At 35.5% G+C, this 26,808-nt stretch overlaps 1 protein-coding gene and 1 pseudogene across 3 annotated transcripts in view; one reads left to right on the top strand and one right to left on the bottom strand.

Moving 5' to 3' along the window:
* The window catches only part of LOC148938138 (uncharacterized), a 129,371-nt gene that overhangs the window by 61,140 nt on the left and 41,423 nt on the right, over positions 1-26,808 (top strand). The gene's annotated exons all lie outside the window — the stretch shown is intronic.
* Positions 15,483-16,870, bottom strand: LOC148938145 (uncharacterized; annotated as a pseudogene).

Below are 26,808 nucleotides of genomic sequence, written 5' to 3'. Positions count from 1 at the left end.
TTTCTATTCAGTCAACCGATAGGATGAAGTACCTTGATATTGTAATCGACAATAGATGGAAATTTACTCATCACTTTGAGATGGTATCGGGAAAGGCGGAAAGAGTGTTATCGCGACTGGATCTCTTGATGCCCAACCTGCGTGGTCCTAAATTTGACAAGCGTAAGCTGTACGCCAACGTAGTGCACTCCATACTATTGTATGGTGCTCCGGTATGGGCCACGGATGAAGTCCTCACTAAGAGGAATCTAAAGTCGATTAATCGTATACAGAGGCGTGTGTCGATTAGAGTTATCTCGGCCTATCGTACGGTATCGTTGACGGCGTCACTGCTTTTAGCGGGAATTCCTCCCTTCGCCATCTTGACCAGGAGCAGGAAAAAGGTGTATGACCGTATTTCGGAATTAGAATTTAGACACCAATGTAAGCTTACCCATCAAGCAAGAAATATTGTTAAACTTAGAGCTAAGAATGACATAATTATAGAGTGGAAAGAAATGTTGACTGAAATGTTTCCGAACGATGCTGCGTTGTACACCCGAAAACTAGTAGTTCCACACTTAGAGGAGTGGTTATCCAGAACTCATGGGTTTTTGTCATATCGATTGACGCAGGCATTGACGAATCATGGTTGTTTTAGTTCATATTTATATAGGATTAAAAAGTTTTATACAAAGCGTTGCGAATTTTGTCCTGCAAGACGGGACGATGCTGGTCATACGATGTTTCGTTGTGAGGCATGGTCTTATTTGCGCGAAGAAGTTGACCGAAGACTCAGGAAAAGATTATCTGAGGGAACGCTCGTCGAATCTATGTTATCGGAACGAGACGAGTGGCAATGGATAGAATCAATGATAGGTGAAATCATGTCTCTCAAGGAAGATGCGGAGAGACGAAGACAGGGTGCGTTGGTCGTGGTGGCTTAGGGGATCGGTTATGCCGATCGCTCGGTCCAAGTCGCATCTGTCCCCCGCGTGACGGATCGACTGCGCGTTTCCCGCATTCCCGCATGTGCGCGCCTGTCATGGGGTCCGGTGGGAACTGATTCTCACCTGATTCCGTTTCCTCTTCCCGCGATGTAAATTCTCGCCCTTCCTGGTCCTGGGATCCCTGGTCCTGGTAGTAGTGTGGATGTCCGAGTGTTGGATTTCTGTAGCAGTCAAAGAAGTTAATTAATAACCGTAATTGTTGGGCTTCGGTTTTACGAGCATGGCTGGATGGGCCCTGAAGGTGTGCCTGTGGCGTCCCGGGGTTCTATCCGTAAGCCTTTAGTATTGTATTCGTATGGAAGATGGTTTTAGTAGGTAGTACTTGGCCAGCAAGTGAGTCCCACACTCCCTGGAGGGAACGGTTATCTCCAGGAGCGCAATGCGTAAATGCATTTCTCCTCTTCTCGCAAAAAAAAAAGAAAGATTAGGGGTTATTAATTTTTAATTTAGAAATTTTAAATTAGATATCGAAAGAATTTGATAAGGTAACTAAGAAGATAGGAATGAAAAATTAATAAGTATTTATAAGAAAAAATTGTTAGTATTTATTAATAAATTTTAATTTATAAATTGAATGTTTTCTTAATATTTATTTATAAAGAAGAAAATTTTTATGTGTTAATAGAGTATATTATATTATATTATATTATATTATAGTATGTAAATAATTTTATGTATAAGTAGGAAGGATATATTTCATAATTTTTATGATGAATGTAAGAGGAAAGAAAGAAACTTTAGGATTATATAATAAAAATTAATAATAATGTATAGAATTATTTAGGTTATATTTTATTGAATTATAAAAAAAGGAATTTTAATTATTTAATAATAAAAATTTTTTTATTTATTAAACAAAAAAGAGGAATAAAGATCAATATTATTTGAAAAGTTTATAAAGTTGCATTATGAAAAAATGTATGAGAGATATATAAAATAAATAAAATTAAATATAATGTTTTTTTGTAAATTTATATATTTTACTTATTTAATAATTTAAATTTATTATAAAAATAATATTTTATTAATTAGTTTAATTTTTATAATAAACCAAATTAGATAAGAAGATAAAAAAAACGGGAAAATGAAAAAGTGATTATTTAGAGTAATAAATGATTTAAAGAAATAGCATGATTTGAAATCATGGAAAATGAGTTAGAAATTTATTTATTAATTCTATTTCTAACTAGAAATATAAATAATTCAATTAAATTATTAACAATAATTTACCTCTTTTTGATTTTAGTTAAATTAAATAAAAATAAAAAATTTTTATATAAATATGCAATATAAAAATAAATAAATATTAATAAAAGCATTTAAGTATCTAGATATTAAGTATATATTTATTTGGTCTTATTGGTGACGGAATAATACGTACGAGTCAATGGAATGCGCCATTGCTAGTAGTACCCAAAAAGGTGGATGCATTTGGGAAACAAAAACTACGCATCGTAGTGGATTTTTGAAAATTAAACAATTGGAGATTCTTTTCCACTATCAAATATAACAAACATCCTAGATCAGCTGGGAAATGCAAAATATTTTTCAATGTTAGACCTCGCATCCATCAAATTTCTATGAAGAAAAAACATAAAAATAAAATGGCTTTTTCTATACCGTATGGACACTATAAATTTAATAGAATGCCGTTCAGACTTAAAAACGCGCCCGCAATATTCCAACGGCTAATGAATCGGTGTTAACCGGATTCAAGGACTCAGATGTGTTTATCTTGACTATGTAGTAATATATGGTGCGACATTGAACGAACACAATAAACGACTAACTGAAGTAATGCAACGATTGAGAGACCATAATCTCAAGTTGCAGCCGGATAAATGCGAGTTTCTCAGAAAAGAAGTTACTTATCTAGGATATATATTATTATGGGAAATGGGATACAACTTGATCCCCGTACATTGCAAATGGTAGAGAAATTTCCGATACCAAAAAGAGTGAAAGATATACAGTCATTTTTAGGACTGGCCGGATATTATCGAAAATTCATTCAAGACTTTTCGAAAGGTGCCAAACCTCTAACAAAACTAACAAAAAAGGAGGAAAAATTTAATTGGAATATTGAGCAACAATACGCTTTGCAGACACTAAAAGAAAAATTAATTACGGCACCAATATTAAATTACCCAGATTTTACTAAAGAATTTTTAGTAACTACCGATGCGTCCGATTACGCCATCGGAGCAATATTATCACAAGGATGAATAGGTCAAGATCGTGCAATAACTTATGCTAGCAAAGTATTAAATAAAACAGAACGATTATAATATGACTGAGAAAGAGTTTCTAGCGATAGTATGGGGAATTAAATACTTCCGACCGTATTTATACGGAACGAAATTTAAAATAATCACGATCATGGACCATTAGTTTGGCTATTCAGCGTTTCAGACCTTGAATCTATATTGATAGAGGTGGAGACTCAAACTAGAAGAATATGATCACGAAATTATTTACAAGACAGGCAAAGGAAATACAAACACGGATGCACTAAGCAGAAATCACTCTTGACTCACAGTTAAACACCGTTGCACACGACGAAGAGAGAAACGATGACGACGAAAAAGAGGAAGAAATAAAACGAGAATACACTACAGAAGAAAAGCGACAAGTACTTTACGAATATCATGATGCGCCAACAGAGGGACATCAAGGAATCGCACGAACTTTGAACCGAATTAAACTATTACATAATTGGCGCGGTATAACGCGCGACGTGGAGGATTATATTAACAAATGCAAATTCTATCAGAAAAATAAACCAAAAAACTAAACCAAAAAACCAAACTGCCAATGGTTACCGACACGCCAAAAAAACCGTTCGAAAAATGTGCTTGATATAGTGGGACCACTACCCATTATGAACGCGGAAACAAATATATCTTAACTTTTCAAGATAATTTAATGAAATTTAGTAAAGCGATTCCGAGAGAACCAAGAAGCAAATATGATGGCAAAAGTCTTTGTCACCAAAATAGTTGTCAAACACGGAATTCCCGAAAGGATTTTAACTGATCAAGGCACAAATTTCATGAGTGAAATATTTAAAAATACATGCAAATTGTTGAAGATCGAGAAGATTCAAACAATAGTTTATTACTATCATCCCGAAAGTAATGGAGTATTAGAACGCTCACACAGAACTTTGGTAGAATATCTTCGACATTACATAAATGAGAATCAAATAGATTGGGACGAATGGCTACCCTACGCGATGTTTGCGTATAATACAACGCCACATACGGCAACGGGATTCACACCATTTGAATTAATTTACGAGCACCGAGCGGAACTATCAACAGTCCTGACTAAACCGAAGATAACTTATTCGTATGACGATTATGTACAAGAATTACGAGAGAAGATCCGTGCAATGAATCAAGTAGCGAGAGAATGTGTAAAGTAAGAAAAGATAAAATCGAAATAGTATTACGACCGAAACGCGAGAATGAAAATAGACGAACAGGTTCTATTAATATAGCAAGTACGACGAGATAGTTAGACGAGGACGCTCAAAGAAATTAGAAGCGCAATGGATCGGACCGTACATAATTATCAAAAAATTGTCCGTACTAAAGTAAATTACAAAATAAAAATGAGTCGCCGTACGATAACCATGCATGCAAATCAAATGAAAGCATTCGTGGAAAACTAAAATTACTAAATAGAAATAAAGAAGAATCACCAAAATAGGATTCCAAGGAAGCGCCCTGAGAATATCCAATAGCATAAAATAAAACTTGCGCACTACACACTACACACTAAAAGAATAACTCAGTTTGCACTAAATAGAAAAAAAACAAGCAAGAAAAGTTATATATATAAGGGTTAATCCCGAGTTAAATAAGAAATGAGAGATTTTCAAACTCCTCCTCCTCCGGAAAATCAATTAACAAGTCTTCACCACCAACAACACCAGGAACCATAGCTTCCTCCGGAAAATCAATGGACCCGGGAGAAGTAGTGAAACAGGCAGACTCCGACGATCGCGGACTGGGCATCATCGTCCGTTTCACCACCAAGAACACTCTTATCTTCCCCAATGCCCATAAAAGGGCATCCGTGGACAAAAAACTTGATTGTGTCGGGGTATCACTGCGTTCAACGTCGTAACGCGCCAAATAATTCACCACATTTCCTTCATGGAAACCTCTGTGAAACAACGCGAAATATTCGTACCAAATATTTTCCTCCTCAGAGTTTTGAGATACGATAGCATTCCTAGCACTATCCGAAACGTAAGGTATCGTATCTGCGTCAAAAATATCTATATTGTCACGACTATCTAAATTTTAAATGAAGGAATGCGTGCTATATGATAAAAATATTGATTTATTGATTGAATTCCTGTTGGTACCAGGCTACGGCTGTTACCAACGAGAATTCAGATGACACCTCTGATGAGAAAGAACCTTTCCCCTCTTAATTATGGGTTCGAAAGAAGAAAGTGGTGAGAAATGGTTACCCCCTCGCGCGGAAGTGACCATTTCTATCTATAAATATGCGTGCGGAAAAAGCAGCAGCTAAGCTAGCTAGGCGTGGCGGTAGCAATAGTCAGTTCAGTTCGTTTTATTTTCGTCATAAGTCGTGCATGATCGATCTTAGGGTTGAATTCTTAAATTTATAATAAATTGCTGTTTGTAAGATTTCTTTTAGGAGAATTTAAATTTAAAAGCCTCCTCGATTAAATAAAGGTAATTTTAAACTAAAATAATTGGAAAACTGAAATCTTATTTTTCTTTCTTAAATACTTTTTAATTAAAATCAAGATAATTATTCTAAATCCAAATTCGGCCGCTGACAATAGCGTAGCGTATCATTTAGTCGCAGCCAACTGTGTTGTGACTAAATAATTTGAATTTAGAGTCTCAATAATAAATAATTAATTTCAAAAGTATTCATGCCCAAAAGAGAAGGGCCCAGAGTTCAAATTAAAAGGCTAAGATTTCAATTAAATCAAACGATAATTTTAAATGATAAAAGATCCCTTCCCATTATTCTTAAAACTTAAAAAATTGGAAAGTCAACCTAAAACTAAAATAATCAAGCAAATTCCTAAATATAAATTGAGAGAAATTGATTTTGAGATAAATTATCCAAATTATAATCGAATTAATAAGAAAGATCCGCGATATAAAATTTATAAAATTCGTTTCTTATTCGGGGTTGATTAATTCACAAACCGGTCCAATTTCAGGGTAAAGTATTATACTTAAATGTATTGACCCAAAAACAGATAATCAGAACGTAATAGTATCCAACAAATTGTTTTCTATTCCCTCCTTATTTAACTCGCGAGCGTTGCGCACGGGCGAACTATCAAAAAAAAAAAACTAGCGTCGCGAGGAGACATCGCCAAAAGCTGTTAGCAATAACCCACGGGAAACAACTAACATTAATATAATGAAAAGAACGGGTAAGCAGGTGCTACCTTGAAAAGGATATCCCGAAGTCAAAAGATAGACATCAGAGTCTAAGAAGAGATATAGTGAAGAACGAAATAAGAGTAATCATATCTCGTGAAATAAAAAAATATATGCGTCAATCTCGACGCTACAACAGCAAAAAATTTTTAAGAAAATTTATTATAGAATAACTAATTACAGAATAACTTTATGGGCCATCATAGGCACTGAAGAAATCCAGGAGAAAACGCCATTTGAAATAAAAAGGTTTTTCTATCATCCTGGGATATATTTCGAGGAAATCGGATTTATGAATCAGGTACAAACTACATGGAAGTTAGTTATCAAATTAAATACCATCGCTCTAGGAATACGAGCACAGCAATTACAAGATTACTTAGAACAGACGGATCAGCGATATAAAAGTATTATTGGATCAATCAGATTTACTTGCCAAAATATCCTGCAAATATTGCATAGAAATAACGAGAAACTAATGACACTATTAGCGCGCTTACAAAACGTATATAGAGCCTCTGACAGCAAAAGAGGATTATTAAATGCGATTGGTACGATGTGCAAAACATTATTTGGTACGATGGATGCCGATGACGCGCTACACATAGAAGAGCAAATGCAGTTATTGCGAAAACAACTAACAAATCTTAGAACATGCTGCAAGAAACCAGATAAAAATTATCAACGCTACAATAGGCCACATAGATGGATTAGAAAAAAACCATAAGTTATAATGAAGATCGGCTAAAAAATGTAACAGCGCGAATAGAATTGCAATTAGCAAAATACACGCAGCGAGAGGATATGGATGAAAATTTACTAATACTAAAGACAATAATGACGGACTTGATCAAAGAATGTCGAGAACACTATTGACTATCTATCATTAGCAAAAGTCAAAATAGTGCAAACCCGCCTATTACCGCTCGAAAATATCATAAGAGAATTGCAAGAAATCGCGACACAGCTGACAGAAAAACAATACTTTCCATTTAAAATTAGTATAGAAAATTGGCGCACTATCCAGAAATATATGACTATAAATGCATACTACGATAAAACAAATATCTACACGATCTTCCGATTTCCAGTAATCGCTTTCCCCGATCCCATTCAAATTAATAAAACCGATACCGTTTCCGATACGCGAACACGCGAATATCTTTTCATTTATACGGGTAAATCACAGCTTAATAGCAATAGATAAAGAAATCTATCATTACATATTATTAGAAGAGCATGAATTAAACACGTGCGTATAAAACGATCAAACTTATGTGCGAACAAAATTTTCTCGTCTATCACATAGGTACGAACGTGTCATGCGAAGTGCAAATTTACATTAAACGCGCCCGAATTGCGAAAGAATACATGTATATATGTATATTGTAATATAAATATATATATATATATATATATATGTATCATTGTATTGTTGACGTGTTATTCTAAATACGTTATTTGCGATAAATATCATCACATGCCTCGGTAATCGAAAGGATAAGATGCCTGCCCGGTAAGCAGGAGATCCAGGTTCGGTTCCTGGCTGAGGTGATATTTTTTCGCAAAATAATTACGAGTTTTCACGACTGGTTCGTGGTCGGGCCCCGCCGTGACGCACACCCTCCCTTCTTATTTGGGAATGAGACAGTTCTCCTACTATTTATCGGTTAATCATCCGTTGTCGTTATTCTACGTATACGTCTGTTGCTGTCAATTTTTCACCGAGTATATGGAATCGATCCTGGCTATCAATTATAAGATTTATTAAATTCGATTTTTCTTTGTTATTCGAGTTAATTGAAGTCGCAATGATTTGAATAAATCTATCTTTTTGTTTCTCTTCTGATAATGCTAAACATCTGGTCGAAACATCTTCTTCGATATCATTTTGTAATTCTTCTACATATTTTTCTTTATATTTTGATTTATGTTTGCATATATATTTATTTAACATTTTTTGAGATTGATTTTATTTTAATGCAAAAATTGGAAGACGATTTCTTATTTTTCATTTCAAGATCATGATTATCATTTTATTTGAATTATTTAAATTTGCTTTTTCTATAGGCTCTTTAACAGTAATTTGAGAAGCTTCTATTTTTTAATTTATTTCCTTCGAAAACATCCCAATTTTCAGAAATATAATATTTTCTATTATAGATATGTATATGAATATGAATCTAGATAACATCAAATTGAAATGTTCATATAATAAAATAATAATATTTATATTTTTATACTCATCTAAAACCATATTTTAATGTCGCCCTTAATTTAAAAGATTTCATTCACCCATACATATCAGGCTCTTTTTAGAGTATCGTTTATGTCTCTTTACATCGTACACACATACACATTTTTTCTTGTACACACATACTAGATCCTTTTAAGATATTATTTGATCTCTTTTGAACATTGATACTTTTTATGTAACTTTCATTTAAACTTGCAACAGGGAAAAACATTACAATAAATAAACTATCCTTTTCATAAAAATTATAAAATTTATCAATTCATTACACAATTATGTAAAATGATAATGTTAATATTAACATTTCAACTTGGCTTCTTATTCTTTTGAACTTTATTCTTTGTCGTTCAATTAATAATTAATTAATTTTAGCATTTTTTTCCAACCACAGTTAGACAAAACTAGTTATTTTATATTATATAGATATACTACTGTGATCAAATATAAACGAAATTTTTGTTATAGAGTGAAAAATCTTTATTTATTCTTCAAAATCAAATTCGTCGCCTTCAAAATAATCCCCTCCCGATGCAATACACTTATGCCAACGCTTTTTCCAATCCTCGAAACACTCTAAAAACTCTTTTTCCGGAATGGCCTTTAATACCTTCTTCGTTTCGGCTTGTATCTCCTCAATCGATTCAAAACGGTCCCCGGAGCGGTCTTTTGAGTTTACTGAATAGCCAGAAGTCACACAGTGCTAAATCAGGCGAATACGGTGGTTGTGGAACGATATGGGTCGAATTTTTGGTCACGAAGAACCAGTGCAGTGTGAGATGGCGCATTATCGTGGTGCAAAAATCATGAGTTGTTTGTCCATAAATCTGGCCTCTTGGTCTAGACTGATCCAAATGAAATGTTTACATTATCGGCAAGTTCTCTAATTGTCAATCGACGATTTTGAAGCACCAAATCCTTGATTTACTTCACGTGTTGTTTATCAGTTGATGTTTTTGGTCGTCTTTGATATGGTTTTCTACGCTTTCTCGACCATCTTTCAACATTTTATACCAGCCAAATACTTTTGGTTTTGATAGAGCCTGGTCACCAAAAGCCTTCTGCAACATTCTGAACGTTTCAGTAGCAGAAATTTCATTCCGCAAATAAAATAAAATACAATTTCTTTGCCCAACAGAATCACATCGTAAAAATCGAAAAAAATACTTTTGGATATTCACAAAAACGAGCGTTCACTATTAAACAAATGAAGAGAATGACATGAAATTTCACAGAGATGTCAAAGACAGTACTATCAACTTAATAAAAAAAATATTTGTCAGAATCGATGAACCCGCGCAGTTTAAATTTAAAAATCTCGTTTATATTTGATCACAGTAGTATATATGAATATGAATCTAGATAACATCAAATAAAAATGTTCATATAATAAAATAATATAAAATAACATTTATATTTTTATACTCATCTAAAGCCATATTTTAATGTCGCCCTTAATTTAAAAGATTTCATTCACCCAAACATATTAAGTCTTTTTAGAGTATAATGGAGCGTTTTCAGATGTTTCGTTACTAGCGCGCGCTATGCGGCTCACATCATCCGAAGCCGCCCAAAGATCCCCGACCGCAATTGAACGATACACGCGCGCTTCTGATCTGTCACGCGTTGGCGGCGTGACTGATCAGCTGTTTTGCTTGACAACTCTTAACAAATTACGCGTCGACACATAGCACAAAAATGAGTATAAATGTAACCTGTCCGATCATTCGATCCGTCCGCTTCTAAAAAGTACCGATCCTAGCTGAACAGCACGAGAAGATTTTCGTGATGAATACCGAGCGTTCTCAGTATTTCCATTCTTTCCTTCCCGAAAAATCGGAATGTTCTCGGATTTTTCTCACACGAAATACCAAGCGTTCTCAGTATTCTCGTTTCCTTCTCATCCAACAAGTCGGAATGCTCTCGGACTTGTCTCCTACGAAATATCGGGCGCTCGCGATATTCTCGTTTCCTTCCTGCTCGGAAAGTTGGAGCGTTCTCGGACTTTCTACGGAATATCGGACGCTCGCGATATTCTCATTCCCTTCCCGCTCGGAAAGTCGGAGTGTTCTCGGATTTTCTTACGAAATATCGGGCGCTCGCGATATTTCTGTATTCCCGCACATTCGAAAGTCGGAGCATTCTCGGACTTTCCAGCGATATACGCAAAGCACGTGTCATCGCGAGCGTCCATCGTTGCCTAGTAATCCGTGCGTCTCAACGCTCGACATAACCCGATTGCCTAGCAATGCACTGTGTATACGACCTACCCACGACTATCATCCATCGCATTCACGATTCAACCGCGCTACGAATATCATAAAGTGGCAAGCGAAATTCATACACGAAAGGCTACGCGGAAACCAACTATTTCGAGTAATTAAAATCAAGCGATTGCGATTCTTTCCTGAACCCGGCATTCGACGAGCATCTCCGAGCTCACATCCTCGCATCCGTAGCGTAGATTGTCCGACCGCGCAGGAATGTACCGTTATAAGAGTATCGTTTATGTCTTTTTTAAACATTGTTTTCTTGTACACACATACTAGATCCTTTGATACCTAAGGTATTATTTGACATCTCTTTTGAATATTGATACTTTGAATATTGATACTTTTTATATAATTTCATTACTTATATACTTTCATTCAAACTTGCAACAAGAAGAAACATTACAATAAATAAATATCTTTTTCATAAAAGTTATAAAATTTATCAATTCATTACACAATTATGTAAAATGATAATGTTAATATTAACATTTCAACTTGGCTTCCTATTCTTCTGAACTTATTTCTTTGTCATTCAATTAATAATTAATTAATTTTAGCATTTTTTTCCAACCACAGTTCGATAAAACTAGTTTTATTATTATTTTAGTTATTTTATATTATATAATTAATATGTATTATAAATATGTATTATATATGAATATGATCCAGAAACATCAAATTGAAATGTTCATATAATAAAATGGTAACATTTATATATATTTTTATACTTATCTAAAACCATATTTTAACGTCTTTAATTTAGAAGATTTTATTCACCCATACATATCATATTCTTTTAGAGTATTATTTATGTCTCTTTTAAACATTATTTTCTTGTACACATATGAGATCCTTTTAGAGTATCATTGATTTCTTTTGCACATTGATAATATATTTTTTACCTACAAGAAGAAGAAATATTGAAATAAATATCTTTTTTTCATAAAAAGAAATAAAAGAATTATTATAAAATTTTTTTAACTTGGATTCCTATTCTTCTAAATATTAATCTTTGCCATTCAATTAATGTTTATAAATTTTTATTAAAATGATTAATTAAAAAAGAATCTGAAGTTGAATTGAAATGTTCATGTAAAAATAAAATAATAAAATGAAAAATAGAACTTACCTGCAAAGTATAGTAGAGACAAACATGAGTTACACTCCGAAACAAATTATCACAAACTGTCAAACTCGCCGCGAACGTCAACATCGTTGGTCACCACTCGGACGTGCAGAAAAAGAGCTATACTAGCATGTGATAAGTAATAGTAGTAAGCAATTTATTAATATGCTAATGTTTCCTTTTTAATGCACGCGTATTTATTATTATATTGATACCCGAGAGTCTACAATCAAAAATACTATTGTGTTTACATCAATCAATCAATCTTATCGATCCAGCGAATAAATCAGGCCGATAAGTCAAGGTCATTGCAAGATCCAACGAACATTGATTCGCTAATAATCCTGACTTATCAGTCTGATAATCCGCTGGATCGATAAGATTAATAATGACATCTCATGACAGACGTTGCAGACGTACAAAGGCGACGATAATAATAGTAAGATAATAATGATATTTCTTAAAGTAAAAATTTCCAAATCGAACTTTGCGTAGCAATATCTCTGCTTGTAGGGCACGTAGCAGAAAAATAAAAATACTTTTATTATGCAAGTCGGACTCATCGGACTCAAGCTATCGATCAAGCCTACTTAAAACTTAATCAGTTTAGCCGTTATTGAGATTCGATAATTTCAGATGCTCGCATCTTGCCGACTCGCGTAAAGTCACATGGTAATTCTCGGTTGACTTGACCCGAGACACTACCGTGTCTCCTGATAGAAAATGTTTTCATGGTATTATTTTGCAAGATATTTGTGATGATCAAATGAAGTTCACTGACTGTTTTGCTGATTATTCCAGTTCTGTCTCTGACGCGCGAATTTTCAAAAATTCTTCTTTATTACGCAGAGTTTATTAATAAAATGTATATTTCGAAGAAAATAATTTTATTATTGGCGATAAAGCTTACCCTAAAAAATAGTGTATATCATTTTACATAAATCATTTAACAAGACAGCAAAAAAATTTTAATACAGCTTATGCAAAAAGTCAAGTTATTGAAAAATCTTTTGCATTGTTATTTGGCAGATTTAGTCGCCTCAAATATTTAGATATGAACAGAATAGATCTAATTCCACATTAATAGCATGTTGTATTTTGCATAACATATGCTTAAATCATCAAAATGATTTAACGAATATATATGAAGAAAAAGGACGAGACCTCGTCGATGTTACAGGTAATATAGTTGAAAATATTCAAATATTAGGTGTACAAAAAAGTTCTGAACTTTTTTTTGTAAAATTCAATCTTTATTCAAAAACAAACAAAAAAATATTAATCAGCGAAATATTCCCCGTTTGCATCAACGACCTTTTGCCATCTTTCGGGTAGCTTGCGAATTCCTTGACGATAGAAGCTCACCGGCTTCGAAGCGATAAAGTCATCAATGCATTTTCGTATCTCTTCAAATCTCAATGTGTATCAGCCAAATGATGTTGCAGCGAATAGGAATAGGTAGTAATCGAAAGGCGCCATGTCTGGGCTATACGCCGCGTGCGGGAGAAGTTCCCAGTCTAACGCAAAAATATGGTCCTGAGTCGCTTTTGCAACATGTGGTCGAACATTGTCATGAAGCAAGATCACTTTACGACGTCCTTGGCCAGTAAATGGCCTCTTTTCTTCTAATGCATCACTCAAATTAGTCAATTGTTGTTGGTAGCGGTCTGCCGTGATTGTTTCACCCGGTTATAACAACTCGTAATACAACACACCTTTCCAATCCCACCAGATACAGAGCAAAACCTTCTTGGCGTGGATTTTGGCGTCGATGTTGAAGATTGACTAGGGTCAACCCATGATTTTCTATGTTTAGGATTATCATAAAGAATCCACTTTTCATCGCCTGTAATGATTTTGTGCAGAAAATCTTTTTTCCTGAACTTTAAAAGCAAAGTGAATGCAGAGTCACGCCGACGATTTTTGTTGTCTTCGGACAATTCATGCGGAACCCATCTGCATTCCTTCTGAACCTTTCCCATCGTATGTAAACGTACGGAAATGGTTTGCTGCGTAACACCAAGCTGTTCTGCAAGCTCCTTTTCAGTTTGCGCAGAGTTTATATTCAGCAGTGCTTGCAATTCATCCGTTTCAATCTTTTGAGGGCGTCCACCACGCGGTTCATCTTCAAGACTGAAATCTCCTTGACGAAATTTTTGATATCATCTTTTACATGTATATGACTTAGCGTTCTCTCCATATGCAGCACAAATCATTGCAGTGGCTTCAGCAGCATTTTTCTTCAGATGAAACGCGAAGTGGATGGAAAATCGAATATGCTCTTTTGTTATTGAACACATCGTGAACACTATTGATTTTTGAAGTTATGTGCATCAAACGCCAAACCATATGTCATTTTAGAAGGCCAAATGTCAACGCTTTAAAACCGCAAAAGGTCGGGAAGATATATAAAATTTAAATTGTTATTTCGGTTGTATGAAATCTAAAGCTCAGAACTTTTTTGTACACCTAATAAATAAATTCTGCAGAACAACTTACACGTGAAGAAACAATTTTACAAGATATGTTAGCATTGAATTTTTTAATATTTTTTAAACAATTGAGGAATTTAACATCTTCTAACTCTAAAGAGTTAAATATTTTTACTTAATATTAACGCTATAAACTATGAATATTTTTTAAAAGTAATCATACAAACATCTCTAATAATAAAATTCGAAGTATGAGTTAGAACAAAAATAAAATAATAAAATAATACAAGAACAATAAAATAATAAAATAATACAAGAACAATAAAATAATAAAATAAAATAAGAACAAAAATAAAAACCTATTACTTTTTGCTCTGATTTAACACAATTTTTAAAACCTAAACTAAATCAAAAATAATAACATCGCACATTAGCAGTAATCATAAGCGTACAATCTAAATATAATTATAACAAAAATGAAAACCTATTTCTTTACTTAGATTGAACACAATGTTTAAAACTTAAACTAAATCGAAGATAATAACATTGCAAATTAGAATAGATTATAACGTACACTCTAGATATATACTAAATATTTATAGTCCAGCTTCCTATAGTCGGATTCTAAAAATTGTTGTTAATATTTTTCAATGAAGCTAGCTCAATCAACATTCAATGAATGGAGTTTTTTTTCTAAAAAATTATGATTTCATTGACTATCTAACAATAATTAAACAATAATTAATAGCTAACAATAATTAATATCAAAAAATATTCCAAATCCAGCTACTGTGATGAGTTTGTACATCTAAAAGAAAAGAAAATTATGGGATAAAATATAATGTTTTCCAGCAATAGTCTGAGACAGTATTTGTATATTTTTTGATAGTTTATTCAACTAAATCAAATAAAGTTGATAAAATGTTCAAATATAATTAATAAATATGTGATTGTGTACATGCTTAAACTAATCTTTGTTTGCAATGTTAATAAAACAGTCTGTCATCTTTTTGAATAATTTTAAAGCACTATCTTGTTTTTCTTCAATTCTCTGTGTCTCTGATTTTTTAATTTTTCTCTTCGTTGCAAATTTTGCTCAAAACTATCTAATTTTTTTCCATTTGAATCCTTTTCCTTTTTAAAGATTTCTTGAAGATTCTTAAAAATTCTAAAAGATTATCTTTTAGATTATCTTTTATAAAGTTATTGCTATCTGTTGAATCAGATTCTTCATTTGATTCAACAATTTCTTTTATATTATCTAAATTGTGTTTCACCTGTAGAAGAAGAAGCCACGCTTACAGGCACAATGTTTGCGTCATCTTTAAATATTTTGTCCATTTCATCAAAATATTCAAATTTTATATTTGCGGCACCACTTGCTTTTGTCTCATATTATCTTTTTTCTCAATATATTTTTGTTTTAAATATTTGAATTTATTTTTGCACTGTTCAGTAATGTGACTTTTTAAGTTTGTACTTATCATGGTACTTATATGGACCATACTTTATTGTTTTTAATGATAATGCTTTTAAATAAATGATTATGACCTTTATAAAGCGATAAAAGTTGTAAGATTTCATTCTTTGTCCAAGGATTGCGATTTTTTTTTGTCAAGGCAAACGACGCTGAACATAAACTATTAATTGAATTTTGAGATATGCATGTTGCATCTTCTGTATCTTTTAAACAATCAAAAGCTTTAGAAGCTATGAAATAATCCACAAACATCAGTGACTGGTTTATAATTGAAAATAATATCATTTTAACAGTGTAAATAAAAAACTAATCTATGATACAAAACATACCTTTTTTATTTTAAAGTAATACGTTTCCCTTTTCATCTTGAATTACAGTATTATTAACATTGATAACTAATTCATAATCTGAACAATTAATTAATACCATTTTATTAATACAATATTTGCTTGTAAGTTCAGTTATACACATGCGCTTTTTGTAAAAGTGAGCGGAATGAAAGTTTCTATATGACGGTGTGAGGGAGAAAGTAGATAAGTGGTCAAAGAGAGAGGAAGAGTCGAAAAATTAGGCAGGAAAGTGGAAAATTAGGCAGGCAGCGTTAAGAGAGAGGGCAAAAGAGAGAATAATATGAATAGGAGAAAGGGGCACAGGTGCTTTCCGGGCATAGTTGCTTCGGAGAGTACCTGTGTCGTATAGATAGGAAGCGAACCACTGAGTACCACCATTGTAATCTCTCCTGTCGTGCTCCAGGAGGATTATTTGTATATTTACCAATGGTGTTGGAAGGTGTCGCCGCTGCAGTCCGATCTGCATCCATCGAGAGAATAGGACCATCATCTCTCTGGAGTATCGGGAATTCGAGAGAATACATGTATATGTATATGTATATATGTATATATGTACATACATGTATATATATATATATATGTATATATATGTAATACATGTATATATATATATATATATATATGTATATATGTATATTGTAATATACGTATATATGTGTATCATTGTATTGACGTGTTATTCTATACACGTTTGCGATAAATATCATCACATGCCTCGGTAATCGAAGGAATAAGATGCCTGCCCGATAAGCAGGAGATCCAGATTCGATTCTTGGCTGAGGTAATATTTTTTCGCAAAATAATTACGAGTTTTCACGACTGGTTCGTGGTCGGGCCCCGCCGTAACGCACATCTTCCCTTCTTATTTGGGGCGGCCACGGACGCGCCATACGCTGGAACACTGTCCGGCGTGGGCCGATGAGCGCCGAGTCCTAGCCACAGAAGTAGGGAATGACCTCTCCCTCCAAGCACTTGTTGCAAGAATGCTGGAGGAGAGGAGGAGTGGAAGGCAGCCTCCTCCTTCTGCAAGATAGTTATCTCGCGAAAGGAGGAGGCAGAAAGAGTGGGGGGGAGGAGGGGAGATGCTCCGAACTCCGCGAGGACTCTCGGAGCTTGCCCCATTTTAGGAGGAGAGGGTGGCCCCCGGTACATATGAGGGCAGACTAGCCCTTGGTGGCTGCCAGTTCTAATTTAGGGGGAGGGAGATTCGTTCTTCTCGAAGTAGCAGCGGAGTGGTTGTGTTCTCACCCCGTGGCTTAAGTAAGAAAGGGCCAACTATTTAGGCCTGACAGGCCAGCGCCCGGAAGTATGCTGATGATCATTCCCGGGCGCCCCGCTGAATGGCGAAGGAGTTTTAATAGTGGGGGAGGTCTCTTCTCCCCCGAGTCTCACACCCTGTAGTTTGATACTCGGGAGATCAGTGCGTAAATGCATTTCTTCACATAAAAAAAAGGGGGGAGATGTGATGAGATATAATGGAGATGGGATAAAGATAAAGAGAAGAGTTGAAGGATTATAGAAGAAGGAGTTGGAATGCAGAGAAGGAAACAACAGGAGAAGGGGGAGAGGCAGTGAGAGAGAGAGAGAGAGAGAGAGAGGGAGGGAGAGAGAGAGAAAGAGAGAGAGAGAGAGAGAGAGAGAGAGAGAGAGCGTGCAAGTAAATATAAGTTTAATTTAAGTTAGTGTAAGTTTGACTAAGACTTAATATAAGATATAGCATGTAAATAATAATTGTAATCCCAAGGAAAACAATAAAATTAATAAGAAGATAATAAAAAGTTTGAATTCAATAATACTAATCCTAATGAAAAATTATTAAATAATAGTCAACATAAAAATGTAAATGAAGAAAAGAATAAAATTATGAATATAAAAGACAAATAAGATAATTAATGAGAATGAAAATGAAAAATAAGTACAAAGAAAGGATTTTTATGTATAATTTTATCATAAAATAATACATAAAAATCATAAAAAACTTGAAAGTTCATCAACAAATCCAAAATTAATAAACGATAAAAAAAAGGAAAATAAAAATGAAACTAAAATGAAAGGAAATAAACATAAAATTTTTACTCTAGATATTCAGCGAGAGAGAAATTATCAAACATCCGCTGAGATATCAATCCATCCCAAAATCTTTGGAGAGGGAAGTTACCAAACCTCGTCCAAAAATTTAAATAATCCTAAAAATCTTGAGAGTGAAAATTATCAAACCGCCTCAAGAAATAATTCTGAAATTGCAGAAAAAAATTTCCTCATTCCTCTAGCCTATTCCAGCTCTATCATTTATAAAAATAATAAAATGGAGGTTTTGCTATATGCAAATCTAGTACCTGTAGTAGTTGAAGGTGTTCTACTGCTCGTACTGGATTCCGAGCTTAGTTTTATAAAATCTGAGACATCTCTACGAGATAGTTTATTATCCGGGTGTAATTGTCCTCTCGAGCTTTAAGCTTGAAATAAAAACGTTTCTCAGGGAGTGGCGTTGAAGAGTGTTACCGCTGCAGTCCGATCTGCATCCATCGAGAGAATAGGATCATTATCTCTTTGGAGTACCGGTCGTGGCAATTCGAGAATATACATGTATATGTAGTGTATGTATATATGTGTGTATCATTGAATTGTTGACGTGTTATTCTAAACACGTTATTTGCGATAAATATCATCACATGCCTCTGTAGTCGAAAGGATAAGATGCTTGTCCGATAAGCAAGAGATCCAGGTTCGATTCCTGGCTGAGGTGATATTTTTCACAAAATAGTTGTCAATTTTTACGACTAGTTCGTGGTCGGATCCCGTGGCACATGCCCTCCTTTCTTATCCTCTTTTTATAAAACTAAGATCACCAAGTATAATTATAAAAATAATAAAATAGAGGCGAGGCAGAAAGTTAAACTCTCTACATCCAAACCTCACTACGTAATTCGACATAATCCTGTCCAGAGGAAATTAAAAATAAGAACTCCTCACCTCAAATATTAGGTGTACAAAAAAGTTCTGAGCTTTAGATTTCATACAACCGAAATAACAATTTAAATTTTATATATCTTCCCGCCCTTTTGCGGTTTTAAAGCGTTGACATTTGGCCTTCTAAAATGACATATGGTTTGGCGTTTGATGCACATAACTTCAAAAATCAATAGTGTTCACGATGTGTTCAATAACAAAAGAGCATATTCGATTTTCCATCCACTTCGCGTTTCATCTGAAGAAAAATGCTGCTGAAGCCACTGCAATGATTTGTGCTGCATATGGAGAGAACGTTGTGAGTCATACTACATGTAAAAGATGGTATTAAAAATTTCGCCAAGGAGATTTCAGTCTTGAAGATGAACCGCGTGCTGGACGCCTTCAAAAGATTGAAACGGACGAATTGGAAGCACTGCTGAATATAAACTCTGCGCAAACTGAAAAGGAGCTTGCAGAACAGCTTGGTGTTACGCAGCAAACCATTTCCGTACGTTTACATACGATGGGAAAGGTTCAGAAGGAATGCAGATGGGTTCCGCATGAATTGTCCCAAGACAACAAAAATCGTTGGCGTGACTCTGTATTCACTTTGCTTTCAAAGTTCAGGAAAAAAGATTTTCTGCACAAAATCATTACAGGCGATGAAAAGTGGATTCTTTATGATAACCCTAAACGTAGAAAATCATGGGTTGACCCTAGTCAATCTTCAACATCGACGCCAAAATCCACGCCAAGAAGGTTTTGCTCTGTATCTGATAGGATTGGAAAGGTGTGTTGTATTACGAGTTGTTACAACCGGGTGAAACAATCACGGCAGACCGCTACCAACAACAATTGACTAATTTGAGCAATGCATTAGAAGAAAAGAGGCCATTTACTGGCCAAGGACGTCGTAAAGTGATCTTGCTTCATGACAATGTTCGACCACATGTTGCAAAAGCGACTCAGGACTATATCTTTGCGTTAGGCTGGGAACTTCTCCCGCACGCGGCGTATAACCCAGACATAGCGCCTTCCGATTACTACCTATTCCGGTCGCTACAGCATTTGGCTGATACACATTTTGTGAGATTTGAAGAAATACGAAAATGCATTGATGACTTTATCGCTTCAAAGCCGGTGAGCTTCTATCGTCAAGGAATTCGCAAGCTACCCGAAAGATGGCAAAATGTAGTTGATGCAAACGGGGAATATTTCGCTGATTAATATTTTTTTGTTTGTTTTTGAATAAAGATTGAATTTTACAAAAAAAAGCTCAGAACTTTTTTGTACACCTAATAATTCTGTTCTGCTCGTGATAGTACACGGCTGGCATACGCGACGGGTTGGTCTTGACCTACCTCGCCTTACGATAAGACGGCTCCTATTGCCTAGTCCGATGCATCCGTGGTTAGGAGGAATTCTCTCGTGAAGTCGGGATATTTTATTATCGGTGCCGTCGTTAATTTATTTTTTAGCATGTCAAATGCATTTTGCTGTGCTTCGGTCCACTCAAATTTCTTTCCTTTTTTTGTGAGTTTTGTTAATGGTTTTTCTATTCGTGAGAAATCTTTGATAAATTTTCGATAGTATCCGGCTAATCCGATGAATGATTGCACATCTTTTATCTTTTTGGGCATAGGAAAATTTTTTACGGCGTGCAATTTTGATGGATCTGGCGAAATTCCATTTTCCGTAATTATATGTCCTAAATAAACTATTTCTTTTCGTAAGAATTCGCACTTGTCCGGTTGAAGTTTTAGATTATTCTCTCTTAATCTTTGAAGGACTAATTTTAATCTTTTATTATGTTCTATAAAGCTAGGACCGTATATCACAAAGTCGTCAAGATACACTAAACATTTAATTCCTTGCAAACCCGTTAAAATTGAATTCATTAGTCGTTGGAAAGTTGCAGGTGCGTTTTTTAAACCAAATGGCATTCTATTAAATTTATAATGACCGTGTGGTGTAGAGAATGCCGTTTTATTTTTATCTCGCTCCGTCATTGATATCTGGTGATAATCTGATGCGAGATCCAGTGTTGTGAAGTATTTCGCGTTGCCCAGCTGATCAAGTATATCCGTTATGTTGGGCAACGGGAATGAATCTCCGATTGTGAGATCATTTAATTTTCTGAAATCTACTACAATTCGTAATTTTGTTTTTCCTGACGCGTCTGTCTTTTTGGGCACGACTAATAGTGGTGTGTTCCATTGGCTGACGCTCTGTCTGATAATTTTTTGTTTCAACATTTCTTGAATTTGTTTATTTACCTCGTCTTTATGTTTTTCCGGTAAACGATAAGGTCGTACGTTTACTGGTGATGAATCTGTTCGTACTGATATGTCATGCTTAATTTTTGTTGTGCACATTAATGTATCTCCTTCTAGGTGGAACACGTCATTATATTCGTGACATAATTTTAATACAGATTTTCGTTCTTCCTCATTTAAATGTTCTGTGCGCAAGAAATTGTTTATTTGCTCTTCTCGAGATATTACTTTTGTATCTTTATTTTTTGTCTGCATTGCGTTCACAGATTCCTGTGTTATTTTTTCTTGTATGTTTATTTCTTCTAATATTACTTGCGGTACTTGAACGATAGCGGTACTTTTTTCTTCTTCAGTAATATTTATTATACTGATTGGACATGTATAATTTTGCGGTTCGACTAGGCAACATCCAATAAAAATTCCAGGTATTATTTCCTCTGGTTTCGTCAATCCAATTATGTTTTGGTTAGTCGTGACTTGCACGATTGTTTCGCTGTGCGGCCCTAAAGTTACGCGCCTGTATGAGTAAAGTTTGAATTTCGTATTTTTAAATTGTACTGAATTTGTTTTTGGATTGAACGCAGTTATGTATTTCCAAATGAAATCTGCTCCTAGGATCGCATCGTATTCCATTGGCGCGTTATCTCGCACTATGTATACGGGGTGTCGTATCTTTTTTCGCGACAGTTGAACCATAACATATGTTTTGCCCAATGTTATTATTTCATGTCCTGTTATGCCTGTTAGCTTAGTTTTTTCCTCATAGATTAGGACGTGGTCTAGTACATGTTTTAGTTTTATTATTGTTGCTGATGCGCTCGTATCAAACAAGAAGTTTATTTTTCTACCTTTGGCTTCTGCAATCGGTAATGTGATCGCATTTATTTATTTAATCCGATTAATAATAAAGATCCGATTAATAATAAAGTGTTGACGAGCGATGTTCCCTTGACGTGTGCCACGCGATACTCTGACGCGAGGCGCGGGACGGTCGGTTTATCTTCGCCGGTTTCGCTCTTTTTATTTTTAAAGTTCTTCGCGGGATTTTCTCTTCGCGAATTCGAAAAAATTTTTCCGGAATTTTTGCTGTTTTCTGATTTTCCATTCAGTGTCCAACATTCGCAAATGTTCTATCTTTTTACAATAGCTACACTGTTTTTCAATTGTATTTATTCGTGGTTCCTTCTGGCTTAGGCAGTGTATATCTATTTGAGAAACGGCTAGTTCTACAATCGCCCGTAATGACCGATTTTTCCGCATTTCTCGCAACGCGGACTCGGCGAATGCGTTTTAACTATTGGCCGGTTTCGATAAGTTTGTGTTCAAGTGCTACGCTTCTCGCGTCTTTTCTTCTGCGGTTGCTCCTGTGATCGCTTCCTGTATCGTTTGATATCGCTGCGATCGTACAATCAATTTAATTTCTTCATGTAAACCTTTCTGGTAATTGTAGAGCGCCTGCTTTTTTATATTTTCTAAAATCGCGCGTTGCTGTTCGACCGTATGATTTTTTCCTGCTTCCATGGATTCGTATAATTCCATGGCTATATTGTCTGTTCGTCTGCTGAATTTTTGTGCATTCTCGTTTAGTTTTTGTTTAAGCGAGTTAAATTCGAGTTGTAAATGTGCGGTACTTCGTTTGCTTAAATATTCCTAGTAATCCCTTAAATATTTCTAGTTCTCGTTTTAACTATTCGAAGTTTATTATATCTCGCGTATGGAAATCCATCATGGCCTTGCCTTTGAATTTCGTGCAAAGAATGGCTTCTAATAGAGAATGTTCCGCGGGATGTATATTTTTTATCGCGTACGTACTTGCATTTAAAAATTCGTACACGCGTCCTCATGTCGTGCCGTCGATTTCTGGGATCATGTTACGCGCGTCTTTCAATGTGAGGAATGTCAGTGCATTTTTCGGTTGGTTTCGTATATCTTGATACGAATGTCCGTAAGTTAGATCTAGCGGGAAGAAAATCCTGAGATATTCTCGTTCGTTCGCCCATAGGCAATTGTGTTTGCCGGCTGAATCCGTTGACTTGCACACGGAGATCGCGTATTTCATCCATTAATTCTCGAAGGAGAATGTTATCAGGCAGTGCATCGATTGTGACGCGGCGGTTCGTTCGACTTTCTTGCGGTCCATGTCTCTCGACCGAATGTCGTAGTTGCAAAATTTCGATTTCGTTCTGTTGTTCGACAGGTGAGTGAGCCATTTCGTTTATTAGCGATTGGTATATGTTAAAAGAATTAAATATGCTTCCGTCTCGTAAGTTCGTATGTATGTATTTGCGCGCTTGTATGTGTGTGTCAGTGGGAGAGTCGGTGTCGTTCGGTTCGAGCAAGCTATAATCCTTCGTCGTACGGGAATTCGCATTCGGTTATTACGTGAACGTCACTATCGTATCGTAATACACGGCGCACGTTATCATGTATTTCTTTTAACGCGTTTCTCGCGGTATTTAATGCGGAGATGGTGTGCGGAAATTTTACGGGGTTGTTTGTTGGCCGTGATTTTGGCCAAGTCGCATTCGCTAAGTTGTCCTTCGCTGCGGACATTCGCCTTTACAAAATATGATTTTTCTGACTTACAGTAGAAGACAGATCGTATATGCTTGCATGGTCGCTGGCGCGTCAGTTGGTTGCGCGTAGTAGTGCGTGTCCTTGCTGCCTGGTATCGTTGTACACAGTCAGCGCTGGCTGGCTCTCGGTGCTCGTGGACTCTTTGGTCGTTGCTCCGCTGCCACTGGACACTTGTTGTCGTAGGCACTCTACTAATTTTGCACTATACACTTGACACAATTTCGTGGGCGACTTATTTTTTGACGGGGTCTTTTCCGTCCGCCTGTTTTCTACAGGTCTTGTATTTTCGGCTTATCGGGAATTTGATTCTTCTACCTGCTTATAATCTATTACTGCAGGTCTTATCTTGTTTTTTCAAGAAAATTTTTTCCTTCTTCTGTCCGTAATGCAGTGCATCGGGGCTTACTTGATTGATTCTGCTGGCTTGATCAACGATGATCTTCTCAAGTTGTTGCTCTTAGGGGATGATTTTGACAATCCCACTGCTGCCACCAAAATGTTGTATCCCCCCCCCCCTGGGCTACAACGTTAATATTAGGGATAGTCGGGTTCGTTAAGCCTAAAGAGTTGGGACTCCGAGCAGAATCAAAAGAATGTAAGGATCTTCTTGAATTCACTAACACACACTTTCTTTATTTTAACTGATTTATTCTCACAAATGCACAGATGCTTGATATATTAACGATTATATTTTACACACGGTTAAACGTCGTCGGATGACTCGGTGCGTATCGCGTTACTCTGGCGGACGACGACCGAATATGTCATCTGAGATGCTGATAGTACGGCTCGCGGGAACTTCGCTACGAGATTCGGTAATATCTCGTGCGATTATTATAAGTCCGATTCCGGACGACACGTAGTATTTGACTCTCTCGACTCTGTCTTGTATGGTCGATTATATAGACTGGTCGATGCCCGATCAGCATTCTGATCGGTTGCGTCGATTGATCGCGTGATATTGATTGATCAATATCACGCCTGGTTCGATCAGCAAATTGAAGAATTTGCTGATAGACTTTTCGCAATATTCTCGCGCGATGCATTTCTGCGGTCTTTCGAAAGACTGATCGCAATTTTGGCGATCACGCATTTATGTCGTCTTTCGAAAAACTTTTTCCGAATTTCATGCGGACTAATTTTGTTGCCATGCGGACTACCTTTATTATGAGTTGTAGGTCTGGCTACAACATGATTAATAAAAAAAAAAATATTATATTATTAACTTTGATAAAAAAATTGCATAAAATATGAACAAAATATTTATAACATAAGAAAATAGTATATAAAATAAACGTATGCATTAGATGTACAAAAAAGTTCTGAGTTTTTTTTTGTAAAATTCAATCTTTATTCAAAAACAAACAAAAAAATATTAATCAGCGAAATATTCCTCGTTTGCATCAACTACATTTTGCCATCTTTCGGGTAGCTTGCGAATTCCTTGACGATAGAAGCTCACCGGCTTCGAAGCGATAAAGTCATCAATGTATTTTCGTATCTCTTCAAATCTCACAAAATGTGTATCAGCCAAATGCTGCAGCGACCGGAATAGGTAGTAATCGGAAGGCGCCATGTCTGGGCTATACGCCGCGTGCGGGAGAAGTTCCCAGCCTAACGCAAAGATATGGTCCTGAGTCGCTTTCGCAACATGTGGTCGAACATTCATGAAGCAAGATCACTTTACGACGTCTTTGGCCAGTAAATGGCCTCTTTTCTTCTAATGCATCGCTCAAATTGGTCAATTGTTGTTGGTAGCAGTCTGCCGTGATTGTTTCACCCGGTTGTAACAACTCGTAATACAACACACCTTTCCAATCCCACCAGATACAGAGCAAAACCTTCTTGGTGTGGATATTGGACTTTGGCGTCGATGTCGAAAGTTGACCAGAGTCAACCCATGATTTTCTACGTTTAGGGTTATCATAAAGAATCCACTTTTCATCGCCTGTAATGATTTTGTGCAGAAAATCTTTTTTCCTGAACTTTGAAAACAAAGTGAATACAGAGTCACGCCGACGATTTTTGTTGTCTTCGGACAATTCATGCGGAACCCATCTGCCTTCCTTCTGAATCTTTCCCATCGTATGTAAACGTACGGAAATGATTTGCTGCGTAACGCCAAGCTGTTCTGCAAGCTCCTTTTCAGTTTGCGCAGAATTTATATTCAGCAGTGCTTACAATTCGTCCGTTTCAATCTTTTGAGGGCGTCCAGCAAGTGGTTCATCTTCAAGACTGAAATCTCCTTGGCGAAATTTTTAATACCATCTTTTACATGTAGTATGACTTACAGCGTTTTCTCCATATACAGCATAAATCATTGCAGTGGCTTCAGCAGCATTTTTCTTCAGATGAAACGCGAAGTGGATGGAAAATCGAATATGCTCTTTTGTTATTGTCATCGTGAACACTATTGATTTTTGAGGTTATGTGCATCAAACGCCAAACGGTATGGCATTTTAGAAGGCCAAATGTCAACGCTTTAAAACCGCAAAAGGGCGGGAAGATATATAAAATTTAAATTGTTATTTCGGTTGTATGAAATCTAAAGCTCAGAACTTTTTTGTACACCTAATATTTAAATAATATTATTACTTTAAAATAAAAAGATAAATGTAAATATATATTTCTTAAATTTATAAGATTTAAAAAATACAA

This window comes from Pogonomyrmex barbatus, unplaced genomic scaffold (assembly GCF_055798465.1).
Source record: "Pogonomyrmex barbatus isolate J1 unplaced genomic scaffold, ASM5579846v1 scaffold1, whole genome shotgun sequence".
Taxonomy (NCBI): Eukaryota; Metazoa; Arthropoda; class Insecta; order Hymenoptera; family Formicidae; genus Pogonomyrmex; species Pogonomyrmex barbatus.
The sequence above is the reverse complement of the archived record's forward strand: the minus strand, read 5'-3'. Positions and strand labels throughout refer to the sequence as shown.